The sequence below is a fragment of the Cololabis saira genome, chromosome 18, assembly GCF_033807715.1.
Source record: "Cololabis saira isolate AMF1-May2022 chromosome 18, fColSai1.1, whole genome shotgun sequence".
NCBI classification, from domain to species: domain Eukaryota; kingdom Metazoa; phylum Chordata; class Actinopteri; order Beloniformes; family Belonidae; genus Cololabis; species Cololabis saira.
Window position 1 is genome coordinate 29,856,246 of NC_084604.1, and position 10,803 is coordinate 29,867,048.

The window sequence follows — 10,803 nt, forward strand, 5'->3', positions numbered from 1 at the left end:
GAGAGACGCCAAAAGAAAGCCTAATCGCATCGAAACGTTCTAGCGGTAATCCAGTCTTCTCTTCAAGCGTTCAATTAGCACTACCTGCAACACGTGAAAGTGTATTTTCATACACTTCATTAGTTACACTAATGAATAAAAGAAGATTCAATATGTTGTTGTTGTAATAATAATGATATGATAATAATATATAGAGTAGATATTGATGGTGATAATAATAATAATAATAATAATAATAGAGCAAATGTATGAGAAATGAATATAGCCTGCCTATTACGCAGGTACACTTATACCCCTTTTACACCAAGCTGGTTCCAGGGCTGGTGCTAGTGCTGGTGCTAGAGCCGGTTAGCGGTTGGTTCTAAGTAAGAACCGTTTGCTTTTATACAAGCTGGTGCTGGCCAGCAGCTGGCCAGAGAGCCACGTCATCACGTTACTGTATACGTCACCACCACTCCCCCTCGTTTTCACCCTGATCAGGAAGCTGAGAGCCAAAAGCTGTTTTAATTTCAGCTGTAGCACTGTTAATATGGCACTTTATTAAGTTTTAATATTTTTTCAGGCTTAAAAGTAACCTTTAAGATCCCCTACCTGGGCTCAGTTTATCCAAATAACGCCTGTTAAGAAATTTGACTCGAGAGCCGGCAGCCCCCGGGGGAACAGCAGCTCCTCAGCCGGCTCAACCTGCGCCGCCTTCCCGGGGGAGAAACCTGTAGCTCTGAGAATTTTGCTGGATGAAATAAATCATTTAGGAAGATAAATATTGGTTTAATAGATTAAATTTATCAGTTGTAGCTACGCCTGTTAAGAAATTACGGCGCGCGTCGCCGCGTACATCGATGCAGAGCCTACGGCGTAGGTTACGTAACCTACGCCGTAGTAGGCTCTGCGTTGGTGTAACGCGGAACCAGAACCGCGGGCTGGGAGCGGGCTGGGACCCGCCCCCGCGGGCCGGGAACCCGCCGATCGAGCGGCAGCCTCGCGTCCAAGCGTCCCAGGGCTGGAACGCTCCCCGCAGGCTCGGACGAGGCTGCCGCTCCATCGGCGGGCACGGAGCCCGCCGACGTTACTGTTGATGAATTGTACCGTAGACCACTGCTGCTTCTGTTTCACATCCATTATTAAATAAATGGATGTAATAATAAAAGAGTCTGCTAACTTAACCGCCGTCTTCCACGCTCCGTTGTTTAAAAACGGCGCTATTCCGTGTTTATTCTGCTTTGGTTGTTCAGTAACACCGTCCCCAGTCCCGCCCCCAGCCCCCAACGTAAAGCGGTTCTAGACCTGGCCCAGCTCAAAACTGGTGCTACAGTAGCACCAGTTTTGAGAGCCAGGAGCCGGTGCTTAGGCTGTGTAAAACCAAAGAACTGGTGCTAAGTCTGGCTCTAGCCCAGAACCAGCCCTGGAACCAGCTTGGTGTAAAAGGGGTATTAGACGAATACAGTGTTTCCTACAATTGTACAGGCATGGCAGGACACCAGGCCAATGAGAGCCCCCGCCAGGCCAGAAAAGAAAAAAAATAATATTTTTATAATATTTTTGTTGTTAATAATGTCATTGCAATTTAATCTATGCAATTGTGGAAAAAAAATGGCAAAATAAATGAAAAACTGTGAACATCCGCATTCGGTAGGCTATTCGGCACTCTGTATTCAGCCAAGTCTTTAAATTTTATTCGGCTTCAATTTCGGCCTCAAATTTTCATTTCGGTGCATCCCTAGTTTTTTCGGTGGGTACCACTGGTAGCATTCTGGACTTTTGTTTAATAATGTTGAACTTGACTCCTCAGTTGTCAATATTTTATACAAACGGTGAATGTGTAAATTAGCCGGCTAATGTGCAAAATAACCGTCAGGGCGGCTAATGTAGGAAAATGACTATTTTGCAAAGTACATACATTCTTAAGCTCATGGTGCGCGGACATCACATTTTTAATCATCTTTCCAGTCTCGATGCTCCGGTCAGCTCGAGCTGACCGTGGAAATTATAGCAATTATTCTGAGTCCAAATCCCATGCAGTATATTCCTACATTGAGTATTCCAAAACGAATAATGCAAACTACAGATCACGTCATTGGCACCCCAGAATAGAGGCCACCGAGGTGGCAAAGCGCAGTAGAGTGCGCTCTGAATTTGGGCACATCACCTCTACCAGCCTTATAGGTCTGGGAAATGTACTCGCAAATATCCAGTGTGACAGTCTTTGTGAGGAAAGATCTATTCCCACCTTCTCTTTGCACCTCCAAAACAGACAAACAGTTGTTGCGTCTCTCTCATGGAAGGTGCGCTCCTAAACCCGAATCGCGCAAACCCGAAGCGCGCGCATGATGAGATGAGGTCTCTCCTCCTCCTCCATTTGCACAAATTGATGAAACCAAAACAAACTACGCAAACGTAATTAATTTGGTAGATAGAGTCCAGTTACTACACTACAAAATAGCCTACAGTTCAGGTGAATGGATGAAATTTGCGCTTCAAACCAGTGACTTACAGTCGCCAATAAGTGCAATTGGTGCGTAGCAGCCAATGGAGGAAGCCCATATGCTGCACATGCTTGTTGTTGACAAGGCTATTTATGGATGTTGAAGAAGCCTAAAGTTACACTCCCCGAAAAAGTGGCGGGTCTGACACTTTATCCACAGCATTAACCGGCTACTGCCGTTTTTCTACATTAGCCGCCCTGACGGTTATTTTGCACATTAGCCAGCTATTTTGCAAAATAGCCGTTTTTCTACATTAATCGTAACATATATACAGTACACACGCACCTTTTCATTTTTATTCTGTCAAATATTCAGATGACTTTGACTAAAAGGAGACAAATTACGATCATAGATTACGAGGCCGTTGACTGAGACGGGCTGCTGTTGTAATAGAAATACACGGGAAACTATTATATTAAACAATTACAGTAATGATTTGTTTCCAAAAGAAAATAAAGAAACATTGATTATGTCCCTTAATTTACAATTTATTAATAACTGTAACCATCATACTGCTGTTGAATATCAGTATTACTAACAAACATTAAGCATTTCAAGTATAATAAAATATGAAATCATTCAACATACAATTAAAAGTTAAAGCAAATTAGTACTTGCTTCTATAGGTTATTTATCGCTCATCTTCGTCTGTCTGTATGTTTGTTTGTTTTTTGGCTTAAACGCAGTGCATGACCCAACAGATGCTTGACTAGTGGCCATTGGTTATGCGCTACTTTTCATACTGCATTGTGGGAAATAGTGAACTTTCTAAATGGGAATACATCATTTTCAATACATATTTTGACACCAATGGCAACAGTGGGATGTTGTGGACTATAAAGCCACCAGGAGGTGGTGTTGACAGAGCAAAACCCTTTTATTAGTTTAACTCGGGTTTAAATTCTTAATGGTACTTTTAAAATTAACACTTAAAGTTGTGTCTTTACACATACTCCCAGTACATGACAATACTTTTGAGATAGGTTAGAAGAGAACAATAATAATCATGTGCATAAAGGGGAGATGTACTGTATGATGAAAGTATAAATCATTAATTTCTAAAGGTTTGCAAACTTTTTCTAGCAACTTTATTGTAGAAGTCATATCCATAAGTTCTTAAAATGTTTATTAAATCTTTATTGGACAGAATAATGAGGAACTCCAAACATATATACAAATATTATAATATACAATAATGTGTATGTATTTATAGATATGTATTTTAATGTAGAATATTGACAGAATCTTATTTTATCTCACTTAAGCATGCAAAGATGACAGACTGAAACAATAATGCAGCATTGTGTTTTGCAGGTTTCAAGATCAACAGTTTTTTGGCTCCACTATTTCCATGTTCCAAAAAAAAGTTATTTTTTTCACTGTTTGTAATTTCCATTCATATTAAAGGAGCTTGAGGCTGGATTTATGAAAAAAAAATTGTATACGTTTTAATTTTTCTAGTAATAATGTCGGATGAAGCGTTCCAAACCAAACGGAGTGAGCCCTCTAGTATATATCTGTCCGTTGCCTTGAACAGGCTGTGTGCTGCAAAATGTGCTGCAAGGCTGGGGCCGCTTTTCCCGCGCTGCCCTGCGGATGTGACGTCACATGACGCTGCATGCGCGTTCTCCCCGTTCTCCCGTGCCGGCTTCGCTGTTGGCTGCAGTACCCCCGACGGCCGTCGTGGCGAAGGGTGGCGCTAATGAGTCTCATTCCTTAAAAGGAGCCTCATGCTCCTTTAAAATATTCTGTGGTGAGCTCCATTGTCACATTTGCTGTTTGTATTTGTGTTATGATAAGTGGAGTCATGGTGTGCATTCATATGTTGATCAAATTCTAAAGTTGTATTCATAAATTAAACTTGTTTCAGAGGTCAATATTAGATTATGCAGTTCAATTGGTGGCTTTAGCTTCTATAGTGCCAGTTTTATTATAATTAGACATAAAAACGTTTTGATCAAATGGGACTAATTGACGTGTGGAGAGAACTCCACCCACTAGAAAGGGATTATACACACTATTCAGTACCACATTCTGTCTACTCCAGAATCGACTACTTTTTTTAATTAATACGAGTGAAAGCCACAGGGTCACGGAGTGTAAAATCGGGGTGGAGGATATATCAGATCACATTGGGATCAGCTTGACAATAAACTTGAATAAAAGAAAAGTAAAGACTGTATGGAGGCTAAATGTGGGCATCCTGAATAATAAGGCAAATGTGGAACAGATAAGAGAAGAAATAAAAAGGTATATGGAAGAGAACGATAATGGAGAGGTAGACCCTGCAATACTGTGGGACGGTATGAAGGCAGTTATTCGTGGAAAACGAATCACTTTGACAACATCACAAAAGAAGGCTCGGTTAGTTATATATAAACATAAAGTAGAAAAACTACAAGAATTGGAGAAGAAACATAAAAATACAGAAAATCAGTCTGTACTACAACAAATAAAGAACGCAAGAGAAGAGATAAATGAGATACTCAGAACAGATATAGAAAAGAGGGCAAGGTTTGTAAAGCAGACCTACTATGAATCAGGCCCAAAAGCAACAAGACTTTTAGCTAGACGCCTGCGGAAACAGCAGGCCATTAACACAATTCATAAAATAAGGAACCCTCAAACCAACCAATGAACACATGAACCAGAGGACATAGAAAGAATATTTGAAGAATATTACAAGAAACTTTATTCTAAACCATTAACAGCCGATGAAAAAACAATTAGAAGCTTCCTTGACTCACTTGACTTGCCATCTATTGGTGAGACACAGAATGACACTATTATGTCACAACTTACAGTTAAGGAGCTGGAAGCTGCAATTAGTAGGTTAAAAGCTAGTAAATCACCAGACAGCGATGGGTTTCCATCGGAATGGAATAAGGCCTTTCGGAAGGAGCTAACACCCTTGCTCCTGTCCTGCTGTAACTTCACTCTTAAAGAGGGCAGGGCCCCCCCCCCCATCGTGGAAAGAAGCAATTATCACCGTTCTACCTAAAGAAGGCAAAGATAAAGACGAATGCAAAAACTATAGGCCAATTTCACTTTTAAATGTAGACTACAAACTATTTACATCAATTATTTGCAAAAGATTTGAGACCCTCGTACCGGACTTGATTGATGAAGACCAAACCGGGTTTATTAAAGGACGCCAAACGCATGATAATATTAGAAGAACCCTCCATATCTTAGACAATGCCTAAAAAAGTGGTGCAAGTACAGTTCTGGTTAGTTTGGGTGCCGAAAAGGCATTTGATAGTGTTAGTTGGTCATTCTTGTATGAGGTTCTAAAGAGATTTGGCTTCAATGAAAACGTAATCAAATATATTAAAACTATTTATCAAGAGACCAGAGCTAGGATCAGAGTAAACGGAAGCCTGTCAAATACGATTCAGTTGGAGAAGGGGACAAGACAAGGTTGCTGTCTGTCACCTACCCTCTTCGGTTTATATGTTGAGCCTTTAGCGCAGGCAATAAGGCAGAGTGAGGAACTGCAGGGTGTCACTGTAGGGGGACAGAACACACCATTGACCTTTTTGCCGATGATGTCATTATTTTCCTTGAACAGCCGTACAGATGTTTCCCACACCTAATGTCTCTACTGGAAACGTATGAATACTACTCAGGATATAAACTGAATATATCAAAAACTCAAATTATCTCGTTGAATTATTCCCCATCCCGAGAAATAAGAGATGCATATAATTTGAAATGGAATTCTAAAACAATTAAGCATCTTGGTGTAACTTTGACTAAAACACTTAACGACATGTTGGAAAACAACTATAGTGAAACTGAAGAAAACATACAAAGGGACATTGAAAGGTGGTCTACCCTTCCGTTGGACTTCAGTGCTAGAATACAAACGGTCAAAATGAATATACTACCTAAATTGTTATATTTATTTCAAGCACTGCCAATTAAGATCCCTCAAAACAAATTTAACACTGGGACAAAATGATCTCTAGATTCATTTGGAATAGAAAAAAAACGAGAATAAAATTCACAACCCTCCAACTACCTAAAAGTGAAGGTGGAATGGCCTTGCCTAACCTTAAAGAATATTTTTATGCTGCTCAACTCAGGCCTCTGGCCTGTTGGTGTAGGCCTGACTATGAGTCTAAATGGCAGGAAATTGAAAGGGAAACACAGGGTTATCAGACCCAGATATTGGTGGGGGATAAACACCTGATGGGTGCAATGAGACATACTATGAACCCAATAGTCGCATTCACACTAGAAATATGGAGGGTTGTAATAAGAAAATACAAACTCAAGAGGAACATATGCACTCTTAGGTGGTTCACATACGATCCAAAATTCATACCAGGGGCGCTCGATCCAGTATTCAAAGAATGGACACAAAAAGGAATGACAGCAATGTGTACGGTTTCAGAAGGTGGGGAATTTCTAAGCTTTCCAGAGCTAAAGACAAAGTACGGCCCCGAAAACAAAGACTTATATAGATATATGCAGTTAAGAGATTATTTCACAAAAGAAATAAGGCCAGTTGCAACTATGAACAAGGTGATTGGAGTCATTGTGGATTCATACAAACAGAAGGGGTCTCGGCCCATCTCTGCTTTTTACCAAGCTATGGGGGAGAGCAGAGGGGACTCAACCCTCCACATAAAAGCAAAATGGGAAGCAGAACTAAAGATCCAAATACAAGAGGAGGAATGGTACCACATGTGCGAGACACAATGTACGTCCACAAACTCATTAATATGGAGGGAGTTCTGCTGGAAAAATCTAACTCGATATTTTATAACACCAAAAATAAAATCTAGGCAACTCGCCACACAACAAAACTGCTGGAGACTGTGGCAAACCATGCACACATCTTCTGGGACTGTACAAAAAATTTAAATATACTGGCAAAATGTAAATTTAGTAGTAAAAAATGTTCTGGGATATGAAATCCCAAATACTTGCCCAGTAATGTATCTTGGGAATATTGGAAAGGTTGTAACGAGAGAAGATCTGTACTTGACTAAAGTCGAAACAGGAACAGTGGTTGGAAATTGTCCAAGAAATTTGTGTTATGGAAAAATGGACATATCTTTTAATGATCAAAGAGGATGTATTTGAAAAGAAATGGGAAAAATTGAATACTTACATGAGACGTGACACCAACTGAACAAATGCCGAATGGAACAGTGGACTGAATAGAGGATCATCTCCAGACAGTTTGTCTTTGTTAATGTTATTATTATTGTTATTCTAATCTGTAACTTGTTTGCAGTATTGTTTTGTTTGTTTACTTGTGAAAAAATAATAAAAATTTAAGTTATAAAAAAAACAAAAAAAAAACCTTTTGATCGATGCAAACGCCAGATGTTACGGAAGGAAGCTTAAAATATGGGATTTAATCTTAGAATTGTTGTAACTGTTTTTTGATTGGGGGCGGGGGTTGTTCTACATCAAGTATAATGTGTAAGTTTCTCTCAGACCTGATTAGATTATAATGAAGCACTTTGGGGAAGGGAACCTCATTTATAGAATATATGTTGTTGCAAAACTAAGAGGCCTCATGCCTCCATTTATAATTGATGTTTGGATTTATGAACAAATAGCCTCTTATGTACCACATACAATAAAACTTGTACAAGTACAGTGTGAATTCTGAGTAAGGCATAACTGACTGAAAGATAAAGGCGTTTCATAAGCAGGCCATGTTTGATACAGTTAATCTGAAGTGTGTGGAACGCAAGCTTTTCGATGAGTACAAAAGGACATAGTAGTGAGAAAGAAGGGTGGGGAGAAGCAGAAAAACACAATCTGATTGACGTCGCTGGCTAATCGACTCGACACTCAGTGTTTTACTATCGTTTACTAGCACATGGCAAGTAAGTCATGATATGAGAAACAGTCTGGATACAAAGACTGGCAGATACCATGCTCTTAAGAATCGCAGAGTACCTTAATCTCAGGTAAGAAACTATGCGAGTAAAACGTGAACTATGGTAAATCTTAAGTGTGTGCGTCTTAGTACGTCTCTCTCTGCTAATATCTGGGTTCTCTGATCCACGTGAGGCATGTTGGAATTTTGTGGTCAATATTAAATCATTTTGACGTCGGGGCAACAAAAAGATGGGAAATGTAAATGGCACAAATCAAAAACTGGAGGTGCATTTGACTAATTAGGTTAATTGGTCAGGTAACTGGGTATAAAAGGAGAATTTCAGATGTAAAGAAGGGCAGGATTTTACCATCTGACAAAAACCTGTAGCCCACCGTCTACAGTGTATTAAAGGATTCAGCAAGGACCAGGCTGAAGGAGAAAACTGGACGCTTGTGTTCTTCAGGCTCTCTGCATTAACAAACGGACATGCTTCTCTGCTGAAAATCACTGCATGGACTCAGGAGGGAACATGGTGCTATCACAAATGCAGCATACAGTGCCATCATGCAAAGAAGGAGCCGTATGTGAACATGATCCAGCAACGCCACCATCTTCTCTGGACCAATATTGAATTACAATGGTCAGTTTTTTTTAAATATACTTCAGGATGATGTTAAGGAAAAAAACCTCAATAGCAGAGAGAGAGAGAACAATTATCTGTGTGGACTTGAATCCTTGTAACTTTGCGAATCTATAAATTTAGAATGCACTGAAGGAAGTGGAAAATTGGCAAAAGGATGACTAGGATTTATTTATTATTGATTTAAAGCATAATCTGGCACTTTACCTACAGTATAATGAGCAGACTGGTGACTGCACCTGTCATAAAATGTTCATCTTAGGACGTGGCGGCAATTAAACAATTGATGACGAGTTGCAGAGACGGACAACATGAATGGCAATCAAAGAGCACAGAACTACTCCCAAAGAATTCAAGGTGAATTCCAAGGTCAAGGAAATCAGTGTTCACCATCTGTCAGAGTTTGAGCCAAAGTGAACCCGTAAGGAGAACTCCACTAACAGAAAATCAGACTGGAATTTGTCAAAATCTTTATTGACAAGCAACAAATCTTCTGTGAGAATATCCTTTGGACAGATCAAGGTTCAAGGTTCACTTTATTGTCATTCCGAAAGTCAAAATACAAGTGGAACGAAATTTCGTTGCCACTGGCTCAAAGCAAGCAATAAAAACAATTAAAACACTAAAAACTCTAAACACTAAAAGATAAGGACACTAGGCTAAAAACTAAAACACTGCGTGCAGTACTGTAGACAGTCATTGTCGAGGGTAGAAAGGGAACGGGTTCTGTTTATTTAAAGGTCTTATGGAGTGGGGGAAAAAACTGTCATGGAGCTTGGCTATTCTGCACCTGTCGCTCAGAAAACTTCTGCCTGAGGGCAGGAGGGTGAACTTTCCATGGTCCGGATGGGTGGAATCCGCCAGGATTCTGTTTGCCCTTGATAGGCAACGACTATGTGCGATGACCTCGAGACAGCTGGAGTTTGAAGTTTGCGGACGACACCACCCTCATTGGACTTAGGGCTGGGCGATATGGACCAAAAGTCATATCTCGATATTTTCTAGCTAAATGGCGATACTCGATATATATCTCGATATTTTTTCTGTGCCTTAATTGGGGTTTCCCCCAAAGCATTATAGCATAGCATCTCTGTTAGCTTCATTTTTTTTCTGAGGCAAACCCTTAAAAAAACAGTCAGTTTTAATACAAAGCCTCGTGCCAAATGTCACACAGGTTCCTTTATTAACAGAGGTCTGCACAATATCAAAATGTATAAAACAAATGAAATAAAAATAAACTGCCTGCATATATAGAATAAAAATGCTTCTTGAATAAAATAAAACAAATATCCCTTTCCTGCATAACAATTAAATTAAAATACACTGTGCAATTAATACAATGTAGACAGTAACAGGCAGACCTTTCCATTGAGGTTGACAGTTGTGCAAATAACAAAAAATGTGTGCAAATCTCAAATAAAACATTCAAGTCAATTTGTCAGAAAATAAGCTATATCAAAATCATTAAAAAAAAAATGTAAAAAAAAAAATGTTTTTTTTTTTTTTTTTTTAAATCGATATAAACGATATTGTCTCGTACCATATCGTGTTTGAAAATATATCGATATATATTAAAATCTCGATATATCGCCCAGCCCTAATTGGACTCATCTCTGATGGTGATGAGTCCACCTACAGGTGGGAGGTGGACCAGCTGGTGACCTGGTGCGGTCAGAACAATCTAGAGCTCAACGCTCTAAAGACAGTGGAGATGATAGTGGACTACAGGAGGAACGCAGCCCCACCGGTACCCCTCACCCTGTGTGACTCCCCAGCAGACACGGTGGAGTCTTACCGCTTCCTGGGGACCATCATCACCCAGGACTTCAAGT